This window comes from Triticum dicoccoides, chromosome 7B (genome assembly GCF_002162155.2).
Source record: "Triticum dicoccoides isolate Atlit2015 ecotype Zavitan chromosome 7B, WEW_v2.0, whole genome shotgun sequence".
Lineage (NCBI taxonomy): Eukaryota > Viridiplantae > Streptophyta > Magnoliopsida > Poales > Poaceae > Triticum > Triticum dicoccoides.
In genome coordinates this window covers 752523085-752541262 of record NC_041393.1, presented here as the reverse complement: position 1 = coordinate 752541262, position 18178 = coordinate 752523085, and positions in this window count along the sequence as shown.

Here is an 18178-nt window from a genome sequence, read left to right as displayed (position 1 = left end):
AGTTAGTACCAATATACCTAGCAAACACTTCACCATGATGATTCCTGAACAGTTTATAGCTTGCATCAAAGGATTCATCAATGATAATTGGGTTAGCACTACTGAAGCCAGATAAGGTAGATGGATCTACTGAAGGTCCCTTAGCAGCAACCCATGTGGTTTTGGGGTACTGCTCAGGCATCCAGTAAGAGCCATCAATATTCATTTTCCTCTCAAACCCAACACCCTCTTCCTAGGGTTTCAGTTCGGAATCTACTTTTTAAGGACATCACATAGTGTCTGGTGCCCTTTGAGACTTTTGTAAATTCCTGTCTCAAGTAATGACTTCAACCTGGCATTCTCATCAACAATAGTAGTGGTATCCTCAGATGAGGGGTTAGGTACCACATCAGCAGTTGAAGATATTGCAACAGTAGTAGCAGTTGAACATTCAGCAACAGAGACAGCATTATCATGCTCAATACATTTTAGACATGGTGGTTCAAATCCTTCCTGAGCGGAACTGATCTATTGAGTGCGGAGTGACTCATTTTCCTTTTGAAGATCTTCATGAGCCGATCTCAATTTCTCAAGTTCCTACTTCCTTTGAAGATAATCATAGGAAAACTTTTCATGAGAGGTTGAGAGCGATTCATGGCGACTTTCCAGTTCCTCATACTTAACATGAAGATTTTTTATGTCTTCAATTAAGGACTGAGATCAGGTCATTTCCGCGTCCAACAGGTCATCGCTTTGTCTAACAGTTTTTGAATATGTTCCATGGCATTTTGCTATTCAGTTGCAATTTTAGCAAGTGTTTTGTAGCTAGGTTTAGATTCACATTCAGAGTCATCTTCACTTGATGTTTGACAGTAAGCATCGCGTGAGTTTACCTTGGCACCATGTGCCATGAAGCAGTATGTGGGAGCAGAGTCATCCTCATCCTTGGCATTAGCGTTGGTGACGAGGCCGTTGTCTTCAGTGTTGAAGATGGACTTGGCGACGTATGCAGAAGCTAGAGCCAGGCTTGCCACTCCAGAATTAGATTCCTCCTCGGACTCCACCTCTGCCTCCTCAGATGCAGACTCCTCCTCTGAATCCACCTCCTTGCCAACAAAAGCACGAGCCTTGCCAGATGAGCTCTTCTTGTGTGAAGAAGACTTTGACGAATACTTGGAAGAAGACTTTGAGGATTTCTTCTTCTTCTTGTCATCAGAATCGTAGTCCTTGCTCTTCTTCTTCTTCTTTGTCTCGTTGTCCCACTGTGGACACTCAGAGATGTAGTGACCAGGTTTCTTGCACTTGTGACAGGTTCTCTTGTTTTGATCACGAGAGGAAGCTTCATCATTCCTTGAGCTGGATCTTGAAGACTTTCTGAAGCCTTTCTTCTTGGTGAACTTCTGGAACTTCTTCACGAGCATAGCAAGCTCCTTTCCAATGTCTTCAGGATCACCAGAACTGCAGTCAGATTCTTCTTCAGACGAGGAGACGACCTTTGCCTTCAAAGCACGAGTACGGCCATAGTTGGGACCATAGATATCTCTTTTCTCAGAAAGCTGGAACTCATGTGTGTTGAGCCTCTCAAGTATGTCAGACGGATCGAGAGTCTTGAAGTCAGGGCACTCTTGAATCATCAGGGCCAGGGTGTCAAATGAGATGTCGAGAGATCTCAGTAGTGTCTTGACGATTTCATGCTTGGTGATCTCAGTGGAGCCGAGTGCATGAAGCTCATTGGTGATGTCAGTGAGGCGATCAAATGTGAGTTGGTCATTCTCATTGTCATTTCTCTTGAAGCGGTTGAAGAGATTGCGAAGAACACTAATCCTTGAATCTTTCTGTGTTGATACACCTTCATTGACCTTGGAGAGCCAGTCCCAGACCAGCTTTGACATTTCTAGAGCACTCACACGACCATACTGCCCCTTGGTCAGATGACCATAGATGATGTTCTTGGCAGTTGAGTCCAGTTGCATGAACTTCATGACATCAGCAGGAGTGACACCTTCACCAGTCTTGGGAACGCCATTCTTGACGACATACCAGAGATCGACATCAATGGCTTCAAGATGCATGTGCATCTTATTCTTCCAGTAGGGGTAATCAGTGCCATCAAAGACAGGGCACGCAGCGGAGACTTTGATTATCCCTGCAATCGACATAGCTAAACTCCAGGTGGTTAAAGCGAATCACACAAAACAAGGGAGCACCTTGCTCTAATACCAATTGAAAGTGCTAGTATTCGACTAGTGGGGGGTGAATAGGCGATTTTTATGAAAGTCTTCAAAACATGGATGTTTCGAAGACAAACGATAGAAATGAACCTATTGATATGCAGCGGAAGGTAGACTACACTAGACAAGCCATAGTCAAGTAAGCAATGAAGTGAAAGCACGAAGACTATAAGCAGCTAGGTAGATTGGATCAGGATGCAAGATAGTATGAAGCCAAACAGACAACAGTCTTCACTCAGTCAAGTCAAACAGATAAGGCATGTAGGCAAAGACTGCACAAAGACAAACTGTAAGTAAAGCAAGAGAGGTAGGATAGAACCAGTTGCTCGGAGAGGACAGGGGATTTGTTCGACCAGTTCCAGTTGCTGTGACAAATGTACGTCTAGTTAGGAAGGCTGAGATTCAACTCAGAAGACTGCGTCTTCACCTTATTCCCCTTGAGCTAAGAACACTTGGTCCTCGCCCAATCACTCTGGTAAGTCTTCAAGGGAGACTTCCAAACCTTCACAGACTTCGTTCACAGGCAATCCACAATGACTCTTGGATGCTCAGAACACGACGCCTAACCTGCTGGAGGATTCACAATCCTCAAGTGTAATAAGTCTTCGAATCACGCAGACAGAAAGACTTCAGTGATGCCTAACACTCTGGCTCTGGGTGTTTTGGGCTTTGTCCTCGCAAGGACTCTCTCTCTCAAAGGGTTCAGAGGTGGGTTTCTCTCAAACGACAATGCACTAACTTTGAGCAGCCACCAATTTATGGTGTAGGGGGTGGGCTATTTATAGCCAGAGGCAACCCGACCTGATTTGTCCAAAATGACCCTGGGTCACTAAGGAACTGACACGTGTCCAACGGTCAGATTTTGAACACACGCGGCAGCTTGACTTGGGCTACAAGTAAAGCTGACTCATCTAGCTCTGGATAAGATATGCTCTCATTGTCTTCGCTCTAAGGCATAGGATTTGGTTGAGCATCACATCAGTCACTCTGACTTTGTTCACTTGGATCCCACTTAACAGTACGGTGGTTCCTATGACTCAACAAAGAAGAAAAGGAAACTATGAAACAACTATGTCTTCGTACTCCATAATCTTCAGTCGATGTCTTATCATGTCATAGTCTTCAATGTGAATGTCTTCATAGACCACCATTGTCTTCAATGTCTTCACACATTTTTAGGGGTCATCTCTAGTAGGTAAACCGTATCAATATGGGACTACTACCTGTGTTATCCTGCAATTCTCACAAACACATTAGTCCCTCAACCAAGTTTGTCATCAATACTCCAAAACCAACTAGGGGTGGCACTAGATGCACTTACAGAAAGGTGGTCTTCGCTTGCAAAGCTTCTGATCGTGACATCGTGGTGGGCTCGACGATGACATCCATCCTACCGTTCTGGTGGTCCTGGTCGTGTTGCACGCAAACGGTAACCTTTGGTTGATTCCTTGGGACTCTGCGCCTGCGCTTGCCTCCTTAGCACCAAAGAGGAAACCTGCCGCTTTGCGCCCGCTAGCGCGCACCTGGCCTTGGTCGTATTGGTTGGCGTCACCTCAGCCTCATGAGGTGAGTGCTTGCATAGAAATATCCGCTCCTCAGGAGGCCGCCTGGGGAGGCCGCTCCTTCAGGAGGTCTAGATGTCGTCCGACTCGCGAGGCTTGGCCCCTCGCGAGGGTCTTGACTTGCTGATGCTGAAGATGGGTCATACCAGGACGTTCGATGGAGCCACGCCATGGGCCGCAGGCAGGCAAGTCTGGGTACCCTGGTTCCCAAAACACCGACAAACACTCTTTGGGTTCTGGGTGTTTTGGGCTTTGTCCTCGCAAGGATTCTCTCTCTCAAAGGCTTTGGAGGTGGATTGCTCTCCAATGGCAAAAGTCGTGCACTAACTCTGAGCAGCCACCGATTTATGGTGGAGGGGGTGGGCTATTCATAGCCAGGAGGCAACCCGACATGATATGTCCGAAATGGCCCTAGGTCACTAAGGAACCGACACGTGTCCAACAGCCGGATTTCAAACACCCGCGGCAGCTTGACTTGGCCTACAAGCAAAGCTGACTCATCCAACTCTTGATAAGATTTTCTCTCATTATCTTCACTCGAGGACATAGGATTTGGGTTGAGCATCACATTAGTTTTGTGACTTTGTTCACTTGCCCCCCCCCCCTTAATAGTTCGGTGGTTCCTATGACAAGAAAGAATAAAATGAAACTACGAAAGCAACTATGTCTTCGCGCTCCATTGTCTTCAAGTGAATGTCTTCACACATCATTATCGTCGACGTGAATGTCTTCATGAACTACCATTGTCTTCAATGTCTTCATACATTTTTAGGGGTCATCTCTGATACGTAAACTGAATCAATGAGGGACCTCTACCTGTTTTCTCCTGCAATTCTCACAAACACATTAGTCCCTGAACCACGTTTGTCATCAATACTCCAAAATAACTAGGGGTGGCACTAGATGCACTTACAGTAGTTATGATGGGGGGCAGCAGGAGTACACCAAGTAATCTGCCTAAAGCTACCACAAGGACAAGGAAGAAGAGAACCTTAGAGAGTGAGGATGAGGATTTTGTAGCCAATGAGAAAGTCACTTCAACAAGGAAGAAAATTGCTAAAGAAAGAATATGGCACTACAGCTGCTACCATACCAGTTCTCAAGAATAAAGCCCCTGCCAAAAGAGTTCCTATGTCAAAAGCTAGAAAATCTACAGCTCCACAAGAGACTATGCCATTTACTCTTGAACAATCAGATGATGATGATGCTGCTGTTGGTAAGAAAAAGAAGAGAGCTAGGAAGACCACTGCCACAGTGATTGGCAAGCCTTCCATGAGGAAAGATGATGAAGAAGAGGAGGAAGAGGATCTAGTTGCACCTCCTACCAAGACTCTAAAATTGATGCATGATGCTATGAAGTCTGCCAACCCCTCCAAGTCTAAGGCCAAAGCTCCAATTCCTGCACCAAAGAGATCAACTAGGAACATCCCAGCTGCTGAGAAGAACAAGTCCCCAGTGCCATAAGTTCAAGACGATGAGGAGCCACTAGTGCTCAGGAAGTTGAAGCCAAAGATTCCAGATCATGGTGATGGACATCCAGTTGCTGAAAACATGAAGCTCGAGAAAGACAAAGGTCTAAGAGAATGGAGGAAAGTGGATCCATATTCTGTGAGGTGGAGAACATCTTGTGATTATCATTTCCATACCCGTGAACATCACGATTTCTATGAGACAATGCTACTCCACAAGAAGCCCATCATAAGCAACATGAAGTGGGTGGATTGGAAGTATATAGATGTAAATGAAGACTACTTGCCCATATTCATGAGAGCCTCAGACTTACTGGAGTTGATGCTTTTGCTGGAAATAAGCTTACAAAATGGAATGATGAGATGGTAATGCAATTCTACTCCACAACACATTTTTATCCGGATGACAAAATTGTGTGGGTGACTGAGGGCACTAGATAGTCATCTATCTCTGAGTGTGCTGCTCTCATTAATGCCCCAGAGGAAGATGAAAATTATGTTGATGTCTATGGGAAGCGTAGGGTGGATCACACCACTATGGCACATATGTACAAGACCATTCCTGGAAAGGATTTGGGAACACACAAGCTTAGATCAATATATTATTTGCTTGCTGGTTTGGCCATCCCAAATTATATTTTGAGGCACACTCTGTTGCCCAAATCTGGAGATGAGAGAATGGTTCGTGGCCACTCCATCAACTTGCTCCACTTGTTTGATGTTCCGCAGAAATTCAAAGTCATGAGCTTGATTGTTGAGACAATCAAAAGGACAATTGTTGACCAGAAGAGGTCATGTGGATATGCACCACACATTAAGATGCTTATCAACTCCAAGGTTGGTACAAGTACATATCTACTTGACAGTGAACACCTTCCTCTTCAGCCAGAGTTCGAAGACAATGAAGTGGTGATGGATGCTTCCCATCCTACTTCAGTTGAGGCTCAAGAGAAGGTTGAGGCAGCAGCAGCAAGAGCAGAAAAGGCAGCAAATGCACCCAATGCCCCAATAACCAATCTCAAATCTAAGCAAGACCGGATGGCATATCTGTTGGAAGCAACACTAAGAATTGAGCAAAGTCTGGCCAACTTAATTAGCCAGGACCTAAGAGAGCCTAGAGCAGATAGGAGAGGACAAGATGTACAATCTAGATGTCAAGGTCACTGAGATACAATCTATTGTGGAGAAGCTAAGAGATGATGCTGAAGATGGCAATGAGGACACTACCACTGAGAGGTTTCAGACAGTGCCAAGGGCAGCCAAGTCCTCAGCTTTGCCAGTAGCAGACACCAGGACTACTCACTCTGCACCTGCCGCCACTCCTACAGTGCCACCCTTAGTATCAACACCACCAGCTCAGCAGACATCAGCCGAGGCATTTGTAGAAGCGGTTCTTTCAATGCCATCTACGCACACCGGCGCAACCAGAAGACCCCTTTAGGAGCTCCCAGAGATCGTGCCTAGAGTGCCGCATAACACTATACCTTTTTTGAGCTTTTTGGTAACTTGTTGCCAAAGGGGGAGAAAATGTATAGATCATAAGCTGAGAGAGAGAGAGAGAGAGAGTCCCGTTCTTTTGCTCGTCAGTTTTTGTTGCCCATTGCTACTTTGTCCGTTTGATTCATGCTACTTGTTGTTTTATGCTCGTGAGATACTTTGTGTGGTTGTGTGATTGATCATACTATTTTTAATGTGTGACTCATGCTTATATCTCTATGATTATTGATGTATGATCATTCACTTATGTATTTGGACATGCATGCATGTTATTTCACTCTTATCATTTTGTGCGCTCCACCAAGATATATGTGACATGGAAGAGTGACCCATGATCCTAATCGATTGTGCATTTGCATTCAAACGCAAATTTTAAATAATGCAGAAATTTAGGGGGAGCTCTTGCTTATCACATACTTCTCAAAGTGACTATGTATTTCTTTCTTTTTATCATTTGTTGAAGCTTTGATCTATATGTTGTCATCAATTACCAAAAGGGGGAGATTGAAAGTACAACTAACACTACAAAAAATACACTTCCGTGATGATACGTGTTTGTCACAGTAGGTCACGTTTTTGTCATGCATGTTCATCCATGACGATTTTAGGATAGAATCAAGATAGTCATACTTGTGCTGCCGTAGAAGTGTTCCATGACATTACCAAAATTATCATCATGGAAGTGTCCACTTCCATGACGATAAATCGCGTGTCATAGAAGTGCTTTCATGAAGGGTGACCAACATGTGGCATCCACCGTAACGGGACGTTGTTAAGCTATCAGGTCAGGTTTTGGATCCGATAACCCGTTAACAACCCGGACCAATGGGAAATTTCCACGTGTAAAATTCTGATTGGCTGGAGGAAACACGTGTCAGCATGTCAGTGGGTCAGATAGGCGCCTATGATATGTCGACACGTGCGACGGCCCACCACTGGCCCATTTAGCTTACAAAGGCCGGCCCGTTTAACTTGGTCAAAAGTTAGCGGGCTGGCCAATGAAAAGCCTGTTAACGGTCTCTTCGCAAATAGCCCATTTTACGGCCTGGTAACTTGGGCCGTCAAATATAACACCAGCCCGTTTCACTTTCGGCCCATGTATGGCCCACGACGTCTTTCGGCCCATATGAAGCCTTCGTATCTTTAGGGTCTTTAGAGGCCCACGGTGACTCTACCCCATAATGAATAGTAAATTTCTTTGTACCCGTTAACAGCCCATGATTCACATGGGTCGTTTCCAACCCGTGTTAGCTTTCGGCCTACTGATGGCCCATACGTTCTTGGGCTCCTTTACGACCCTCGATTACTTCTGGCCCGTTACTGGCCTATTCCCCTAATGGGCCAAATTTGGCCCATGGCAAGAGTCGGCCCGTTTCTGGCATGTTAACCTGTTGCGTCATTTCTGGCCCGTCCTATTTTCTGGCCCATTAATGACCCGTTATGCCTGTGACAGAACTAAGCCTTTGCTGTCCTCCGGCCTGTTAACGGCCCGTTAGCGTGCTGGGCCGATACCAATTATGCCCGTTTATGGCCCATGTAGACCCAATTTATCCGATGGCCTGAGGCCCACCGATTCTACGGCCCTATTGGAGGCCCATTTATCGATAGCCCGTAGGAGACCCATGGATCCTACGGCCCCTAGCAGGGTCAAGGTTACCACGGTCCGTATATGGCCCATGGTTGTTGCGGCCACTGTCAAACTAGGGAAAAAGAAGAGTAGGAAATAAATAAGGCCGAAACTAACGCTAGGCTATTAAGGCGATTGCACAGATTACATCCACTCGGCATCAAAGATCACCACCAGTGCAAATATAGGGAACACCCTACACTATACAAAAATAGCTTGTTGTTTTCTTCAGCCGGTGGCTGCACGTTAAGAACAAATTTTGTATTGCACCAAAACAAATAACAACTATAAAACAAAAGGAAGGTTGGCATAAAAGTTAATAGTCTAGCAGATAAATGCACCACCAGAAGTTCAGAAGCTCAGTTCATTTCGTGTTGTATTGTCCGATGGAGCACCATAACCTTCACTTTCATTTCTCCTAGGTTCTTGAACAACATAGCAAATGTCTGATAGTCTGGTTTCAACCATGCATATCTTGATGACATCGAACAATGTCTCTCCTTGTTTCACAAAGGGTCTCTGTTAGGGAATGGACTTGTGTCTGGAGTGCAGATATAACAATGTTTTGAGCTTGCATATCTTGATCATGAGGCAGTTTGGACGAGATTGCCTTAACACCAACCAAGTATTAGGCAGGAACGTGCTTTTGGCACTGTTAGTGGACAGGTACTGACCAACTGTAGCAAGAGCTGACATTGCGGTTATAGTTGCCTCGCCACCTTCAGAAGGTGGCGGTTTCACCAATTTTTTCCATAGCTTGCTGAAAAAGTTGAGTTTTTACATTAGTAGTACCAGAACAGAAGATATTAAGGAGGCAGCAAAACCAAACAAAATAGCTTTGGTCCATATACAGAACTTAATCTCGTGAACCCATGTAAAATATTAGTTGTATTTTATTGCAAAGTACATAATAAAAGCAGGTTCCAAACATATGACCATGTACCATTGCTAATGTATTGTCTATTTCCTCACATTGTATTGACAGCTAAGGATAAAGAGACGAAGTTTATAATACGATAAGCATAGTATGACATCATTCATATCACAAAACAACTGAGAACAGACAAACAGGCAATTGTAACATTGTGTGGGCAACTCCAGCATGGAACTTGATTACAGGTCAAGATCAAAGGAACATCACTCCTCTCTTTTAAACCTTGTAAGGTGCAATGATACGCTAAGACAATTGTGTATAAAATTGAAAAAAGTAATAGACATTGGCTGCAAACCATGTAGTTCAAGGCACAAGTCAGAGGAAGTAGTAGTTAAAAGGCATGAGGATTAAGGACTTACAACAGCGGCTTTGACTGGTGTAGTCATGCCCTTCTTCTTGCTGGTGTGACAGTCCTTGAAGATTTCCACAGCATTTGGTTCGGGTACTTTTTGGTCCTTGCGGGCTTTCCTCTGCATTTGGAACAAGTCAATATAGATCTGATAATATGGTACATCGAGAAGAGTGAAATAGCAGCTAATTACAAGAGCCTCGCAGTTTGCAATATAGCTACGGATCTTGTCGTCTGTTGGAATTTCACTTTCGTATGGCTGGCCTTATTCTTTGAATAGTTCACCTACAAGAAGATAGATTTGTGTGGCACATGCATAAATAGGACTTTAACATGTGATCAGATAACATATATATAATGTACCTGATACTTCGGATCAGACCAATGTTTAACGAGGCCTCTCCAGTCTTCATCCGATATATTTTCCACTGGAGATGTTTGGGCAAGTTCACTATTAGCCTTGCCTTCAAAGTGAGTTTTCCTCAAGTTATACCGATACTGTCGCAGAGCAGACTTGAAAACATGGGTGCAAGCTTGTCTGGTTGCATCATCTTGGTTATCCAACTTGAACCTCATCTGTTGAAAATTATGGGAGTCTCATTATCAACAACCTAGAAAGCATGGGACAGAGCAAGATGATATTACTAGTTTCCATACATAACCATAGTTATAGATAAATGGTCGAGGAAGGAGTTGAACTGGGTTTCGTCTTTGTCATTCCTGTACTGAATCCATGTTGTGAGGATACGTACATGACACCTAACGGCAACCGCTGCCTCTGATACTAACTTGGCTGACTCCGTAGCATCACGTGGCCTTTCTAAACCTGCCTCAAAACGGATCTCCATTCTTCCTCCTCTAGATTTAGTTAACCTATCGAGCATTATCCCTGATGTTTGTTTCCTCTTGCGCCTAGGTGCTAGTCCAACAACGAACGTAGGAAGTGTTAGTGTACATCAAACTGTGAGACTACATATAAAGAAGCATGCAACTGTAACTTGACTCCAGCAACTACCTTCTTATTGTTAAAGTTCACAAGGTTCATCTGATCTTGCCAACTCGTCTTGTGTCAATAGTGCTTGGGAAGTAGTGTTAGGTGGCAAGGGAGCTTGGGAACGTGATGCTAGCTCAGTTGACGCACGAGTAACTCATGCAGCTGGTAGTACTGTGGAAGGTGTTGCAACAACTAGGGTTGTCTCTACTTGTTTGGTGGCAGCTATTTGTTTCTGTTTGGCTTGTTCTGCAGCTCGTGTAGCACGGGATACCCTGTTTGTAGAATTTTCCGCTAGACTTTGACCTTCTATTGCACCATCAGTACCAGCAGAATCTACAGAATTCTTCCGCTTCCCATTCCCTGTCGTTCTGTGTTGCTTCCTCTTTCTCTGTGCCATGTTAAGTCAAGCCGACAAGAAAAACGAATAACAATTTAGTTCTTCAGAACAAATTGATGCGTGATACAGACGAACTGAACTTTGATGTTAGAGAACCACATGATAGGAGGATGTAATATTTACGAAAAACGGGACAGAAGAGATAACCAGAACTATGATCTGTAAACTAAGCAGAAGACATTTCACTAAATTAGAAGCAATACAATGGAAGGTAGACACCATATGAAAGATGCTACAAATATCGCTTTGCCAAGTTAACAGTGTCTCATCATAAATGGCGTTTAAACAAATATGAAGCAGTACAAGAAATAAATCATATGCAAGATGCAAACAACATCACACTACCAAGTTAGAGGTCTCTCATCATTAGTGCCATTGCATATTCACAGCATTGCATATTCACAGCTTATGATGTGTAAACTAAGGAGAAGGCATTTCAACAAATTAGAAGAAATGAAAGTTAGACACCATATGAAAGATGCAACGAATATCACTCTACCAAGTTAAAATTGTCTCGTCATAAGTCCCATTTCAACAAATTAGTAGTACAAGCTAGAAAAGAATGCGAGATGTAACCTATATCACACTCCCAAGTCAAACGTGTCTTATGATAAGTGATTGTTGCAGGTTACACAACAGTAGTAATTTGATGTAAGAACATGGTGTGATAGACAGATATTGTATGTTCTAGAAACAGGAACACGTGTCTTATTCACAAGTATAATGTGTAAAGTAAGCAAATGGAATTCAACAAAATTAGAAGCAATACAAGCTAGACATCACACATAACATGCAACCACATATAACAGTGCCAAGTTAGAGGGAGCACCTATGATGGTGCACTAGGGGAGATGTGCTGATCATGAACACAGCTACGTTGAGTGTCTATGCATGTGTTGCCTTGCAAATCATCTTGGGGGGATGGAGGAGTAGAATCTGTAGAGGCCCTCTGTTTTGAAGGAGCACCTTTATCCGCTGCCTTGCTAACTTCCTTCCTCTTTATTGATTTTGAATTGTCAAGTAAAACCGACAAGAAAAATCAATAAAATTCTCTCTTCAGAACTCATTCGTGCATGATACTGACAATCACTACCTTGATGTAAGGAAAACACATGATACCAAGATGGAATATGTACGAAAAACAAGACGACATGGCATGTTCACAACTGTTTGTGTAAACTAAGTAGAAACCATTCCAACAAATAAGAAGCAATGCAAGCTAGACACCACATGAAAGATGCAACCAATATGACTCTACCAAGTTAAAAGCGTCCCATCATAAATGGCATTTCAACAAATTAGAAGCAGTGCATGCTGTAAATCATATGAAAGATGCAACTAATTCGCACTGCATATACTAAAGGTGTCTCGTCATATTGATTGATGCGGGATACAAAAAAACAATAGTTTTATGTAAGTACATGTGTGATAGCCTGGCTTATTAGGGATGATAGACTACTCATATAAATAAGGAATTCCTTCTTTTCTGGGAGCCCATTCAGACAGAACTCCAAAGTTAAGTGTGCTCAGCTTGGAGTAGTTTCGGGATGGGTGACCAACCGGGAAGTTGCTCCCGGGTGTGCACGAGTGAGGACAAAGTGCGCAGTAAAGACTAGTATTGATCTGTGGGGCTAGTCTAGATCCCGCCAGGATAACGACCATCGGCGGGTGTGTCCGGGGCGTTACAAGTTGGTATCAGAGCCTCGACCGACCATAGGAGCCCCCTTTATTGTTGTCCGTTGTTGAGTCTAGAAGAAAACTATTTTGAGTCTTAGGATTATATATATCGGAGAGTAGGATTCTTTTTACTTCTCAGCCCCCTTCGTTGCTCTGGCAAGGACTCCTGACATACATGTTTTGTCTTTCCTCTCCTCAAATTTCACTAATTTTTTTTAGGATCACGCGGGTATCTTGGGATCGTTTCGATAGTCTTGTAACGAGAACATTTTTCTTGGTGCCTCCTGACATTTAGGGGTTGTGGCAGTGTCCCGGGGAGTTGAGCTCCGAGGTGTTGTCGTCACAATTTTATCGTTGCAGTTCTGGAATACCTGAGTCTTGCCGACATCGAAAATCTCTTTTATGCAGTTGTTGGTGAGATAACCTCGATGCCACCCAGTACTGGGGAGTTTGGGATTATTGCCATAGCTCGTATAATGGATGCTTTTCGAAGGTTGAGGTACACGATTTCGGAAGGTTTCTTGGTTATGTGTTGACGGATGGATACAGCTTGGATGTAGGTATTGTTAGTTTGGGTGAGATATTTATTGCTTCCCCTGTATCCCCAACACCAGATTGCATAACCAGAAAGTTTCAGGAGTTTATAGGTGGGAATTCAAGTAGCTCCTAGAATATCTTTCCGACAGATGCATGATATGAGATTGGGGTTCGACGTCTATTGGTCCGCCTATCCACGGTCGTTTTTACAGTGGTCTCGTTGTGTCTTAAAGAGCCCTTGGATATGCTGGTTCGGGGACACTTCGTATGTCATGTGCACTGCCTTGTACATGATGGTGTTGTACGATCGAGCCCGTGTGGGCCCCACCACAAAAACTTCGGATGAAATCTCTATCATATGTTTGTTCCGGCTTATTCTGCAAGCCAAATCCTTTGTTTTGTTTTATTTGTGGTATTCGAGTTGCTTCGAAGTCAAATGTTGAATCCATACCTTTCCTAAACGGTGTTCTCATATTGCTATGTGAATACTAATCCTTCTTGATCATTGAGGTCGTCATGTTAATTCTTTTCCCAACCGGTGTGCTTCTCTTCAAGTGGATCCGGTCATTTTCAACATCCGCAAGATCAATTCTAAGTTTTCTCAACGGTGTTCGTTTCATCCATCCCCAAGTTGCCTTTGTTTTCCCGCCCTCCCACCCTTTTTCTTCAAGGACTCAAATTTTTTTAATCAAGTATCCATTTATTCACGTGAAGTCTCTTCACTCTTTTCAATCAATGTTTCGATCCGGTGATCCCTCGTGAAGATGCTCACGAGCTTCAAGTTCATCATTCTTCATTCTCGCATTCTTTTTTCGGTGGATTTAACTCAAGCTTTCGGTGTTGATCATATCCATTTCCTCGTTTCAAATGCTATCCCATGCCGGTGCACCTCTCAAACACTCACCTCTTGCTATTCATTTGTTTCAGAGTGTTGAAGATATCTCAGAAGATTTGTGTTTCCATTTTCAATCCGTTCAAGATATTTCGAGGTTGTTATCTAATTCAAGCCATTTAATTCAACTGGTGCAACCTCTCTTTAAAATTGTTCAACGGTGTTTTCTTTCGAGTGCGCCCTAACCCACAGGTCTTTTACCAAGATCTTACCTGACTCTTCTAACTTATCCGGAGCGACTCTCAAATTCTTTTCCAAGTTTGACGTAAGAATGAATTCTCATTAGTCATATTTCTTCTCCAAGATTGCTTTCATATCATTTTCATCATTGGCTCAACCTTTCCTTTTTTAATCCTTCCGGAGTTCCTCAACAATTTGGTGGTGTTTCTCCTTGTCATTCTCGGATTTTGAAGACCGAAGAAGAGTTCCTTTTAAATCCTTACCCGTTCTTCCAAAGATGCGTAGTTCAAGCTTGATGCCATCCTCTCGTACTTGTTTTCGATTGTGAGAATTCTTTTCACCCATTCGGAGCATTTCATGAGTTGTTTCCATTTCTTTCCTCCAAAGGCCATCATGTCATAATTCTTCATTCTCAGCTTTCAACTCTCATTCTCGAATTTTTCCGGTGCATCGTTCAAATATCATCTAATCAGCTCATGATCTCTTCGTTCTCATGTATCTAAATCCCCTCAAGTATCTTCATTCTTTCCGGCGAATTGTGCCTTTGCTACTTTCATTTTCAATTCTTATGGTGGTTCATTCGAGATTCCTCTTCCTTTGCTACCGTATCATCTCATTCGTTGTTTCCAATCCCACCGTGGTTCCATCAATACCTTCTCAAGTTGGCGCTATATCTCTTTTCAATCCCTCAAGAAGAATAAGTAGTATGCCAAATCCATTGCTTGCCATCAATTTAATTTGATGAAGGATAATCATACAATAAATCTTATTCTTATTTCCTCGAGGTGATTCAATTCTTTTCTTCCGAAGATTGTTCATGATGAAGTAATTCTCGGTTCTAGTGTTTCATCTTTTCCTTTTCCGAAGTTCCAAGTTTTCCGCATTATCTCATCCCGAAGCTCCACCTAAATCATCGTTCACCTTGTGTTTTCAAGTTCTCTTTCTTTTTATCATCCTTTTATTACCGGAGTTCTTCATGGAGGCTCTACATGGTGGTTCATCAAGGATTCTTTTCATTCTTCAATTGTTCTTCAAGATTTCTCTTGAAGTTATGACCCGCCAAGCTAATACTCAAAAATAAACATGGTGCTCAACACATGTTTTGTTTTGAGGAGCTCAACTATTCTTCTTCTTGCATTTCGAAGTGCAATTCCTTCTACCTTATCTTCGAGATGGCGTTATATCATTCTTGACAATTTCCATTCATGTTTCATGAGTCACATGTTGTCAAGAATGAGGTACTCTAAATCCATTAATCCCTCAATTGGAGTTATCTTGGTAAAGATTTCACCTAAAGCCTTCCCTAAGGAATATTGCTAATTATGGTGCTATCAATGATCGAGTTTTCTCCTATCCTCTCGATGAAGAAGTTTTTCATCTCTTTGGTGCTCTCAATCAAATCAATGGTTTCCATTAGTGGTCGGTTGTCACCTCACAATTTTGAGATGTTTTCCATAAGCCCATAACAAGCTTGTGATTTTCGTTGTTGATTTTCCAACAACTCCGTTAAATCCTACTTTGCGATGATGCTTTCCAAGTTCATTTGTGGCAAAAGTTGACATTTTCTCCTACATTCTGTTATTCCAGTGATCTATCTTATGTTCTTTCTTCTGGAGGATTGTGATGTTGCTCTCTTCACTCATCATCTTGTTTTGTCAAGATCATGTTCTTTTTCGTGCTTATCCATTTAACCGGAGTATTGTGTTCTCATTCAAGTTCTTTTCATCTTATCAAGTCTTGCATCTCTTTTCAACCGGAGTGCTATCCGAATTTGTTCTTCCTTGTTCCTTGTTTATCTCGTTTCAACTAGAGTTGTTCCAATTCCTTCTTGTCCATTGTACTCGTCATTCATAGCTTTGCAACCTCCAAGGTTCACATGGGGTTCTTTGTTTCTATTTTCTACCGCAGTGCTCTCAATTGTGTTCAACTCCATTGTCTTCTTTCTTTCAAGTTTTTCAACCTCTCAAGGATCATGGTTTCACTCGTTTGTCAAAGAAGCAACTTTGTTTTACCTCTCCTCTTCCTTTTCCCTCCGGTGCCATCCTAGATCTCGGGACGAGATCCTCTCGTAGTGGTGGAGTGTTGTAACGCCCCGGATACAACTTTACGTATTCGTAACTCCAACTCTTGCCTTTTCCGGAGATGTGATATGATATTTTCTTCATGGTTGGGGTTTTTGTCGTTTGTTTATCATTTTGTTCTTGTCATGCATCTCATCTCATGGCATCATGTGCATTGCATCCGTATGTTTTCATAAAACTCGCACTTGTTCGTAGTTGCCACGTTCCCCTTGCCTCCTTTGACCGTTCCGAGACCAACCGGGTTTTTCGAGTCCCTCTTGTCTGACCGCCTAACCTCTTTGCACAACCACCCCCCCCCTCTTGCGCGTGTCCGAAACCTGCCCCGAACCTGACCCGTTCTGTCGTTACCGTTGGATTCAGATCATCCCCTAACATCTATAAAACATCCTCGTTTCCTTTTTGGTCTACCTAACCTATTTATTCTCGACCGCCCGATTTCGATCGGACGGACCGGATTAAGCCTGCCCTAATACCCTTACTATATAAATATATGCCTGACCCTAGATCCTAGGGGCTTGTACAATCCATTCCCCTCCTTGCGCCGCCACCCACTCTCTCGGGATCCTTCCCCGACCAGCCTCCACCTCCCTTGGATCCCTCCCGATCCACCAATCTGCCCGACCAGCCGCAACCTTCCCCTTCCCCGATCCAGACAGCCAGTCCCCTCCTTCCTAATTCTCAGCGCCGCCCAATCGTCGCAGCCTCCTTCTCCTCCTGCCGAGCCACCACGTCAGCAGCCTCTCGCCCGAGCCTCTTCTCCGTTCCCGTCGCTGCCGGTGACGAGCTGCAGCTCGCCGGGGCACCCAAACTCCATCAGCAACAAAGCCAGCAGGACCCGTCTCCTTCCCCTGTGTTTTTTCTTCCTCCCGTTTCTCTCTCCCTCTTCCCTCGCCTCACGTCTCTCCCTGTTGGCTGTCGAGGGAACAGCCATGGTCGCCCGATGGAGCTCCGGGTGAAGCCATGTCACCGTCGCCGTCCTGGAGCTTCTTCGCCGCCGGTGCCCGTCTTCAGCGCCCCAAGTCCAGTCGGCGCCTGCTCCTGCATCGAGCAGGGGAGCGAGGAGGAGGAACCCCCATGTCCGCCCGCGCCATCTGTCGTCCTTCTCCGGCAGCCGCGCCGGCGAGCGCCCCGCCGGACCCGCTCTTTTCCTGGCCTCCTCGCAGCCGAACCGTAGGTTCTCCTTAGGCCATCGCGCCCCTGCCATCTCCCTGCGGTCCCTCTTCTTCCCTTGTTTCCCCTCTGAATTTCTCTGTCTTTTTCTTTAGATAACAACAGCCTCCATGGCCTTGTAGCTCGCCGTCGGCCTCCACAAGTCAAGCGCCACCGGATCTGGAGGATTCGGGCCTCCCTCGCTTTCCCGTGTCCCTCCCCTACCTCCCTACTTTGCCGGAGTCCCGCTCGAGTCAGCATCGCGAGCTCCAACGCCGCTGCTCCTCTGTTTTCTGTCGAACAGAGGGTGACGCGCTTGTAGCCTCCCCGCCTCGTGCGTCTGGGCCCAGTCAGCGCCTCCCTTCGCCTGTTGACCGCGGCCCAGCTCCCACCTCCACCGACCTGGGCCGAGCCCAGCTAGGTGAGCAGCCCAGCCGCCCAGTGCACTATTTAGATGCGGCCGTGTCATGTTTTTTTCCCTGCCTGTGATCTTATAATTATGCAGAGACTGCATATTTATAGATTACCCCTCCATGTTCCTGCATTAATAACTCTTGAACCGTGCATTGGATTAAAATGGTTTATATATGTAAAATGCTTAGAATTTCATCTAGTTTCATAAT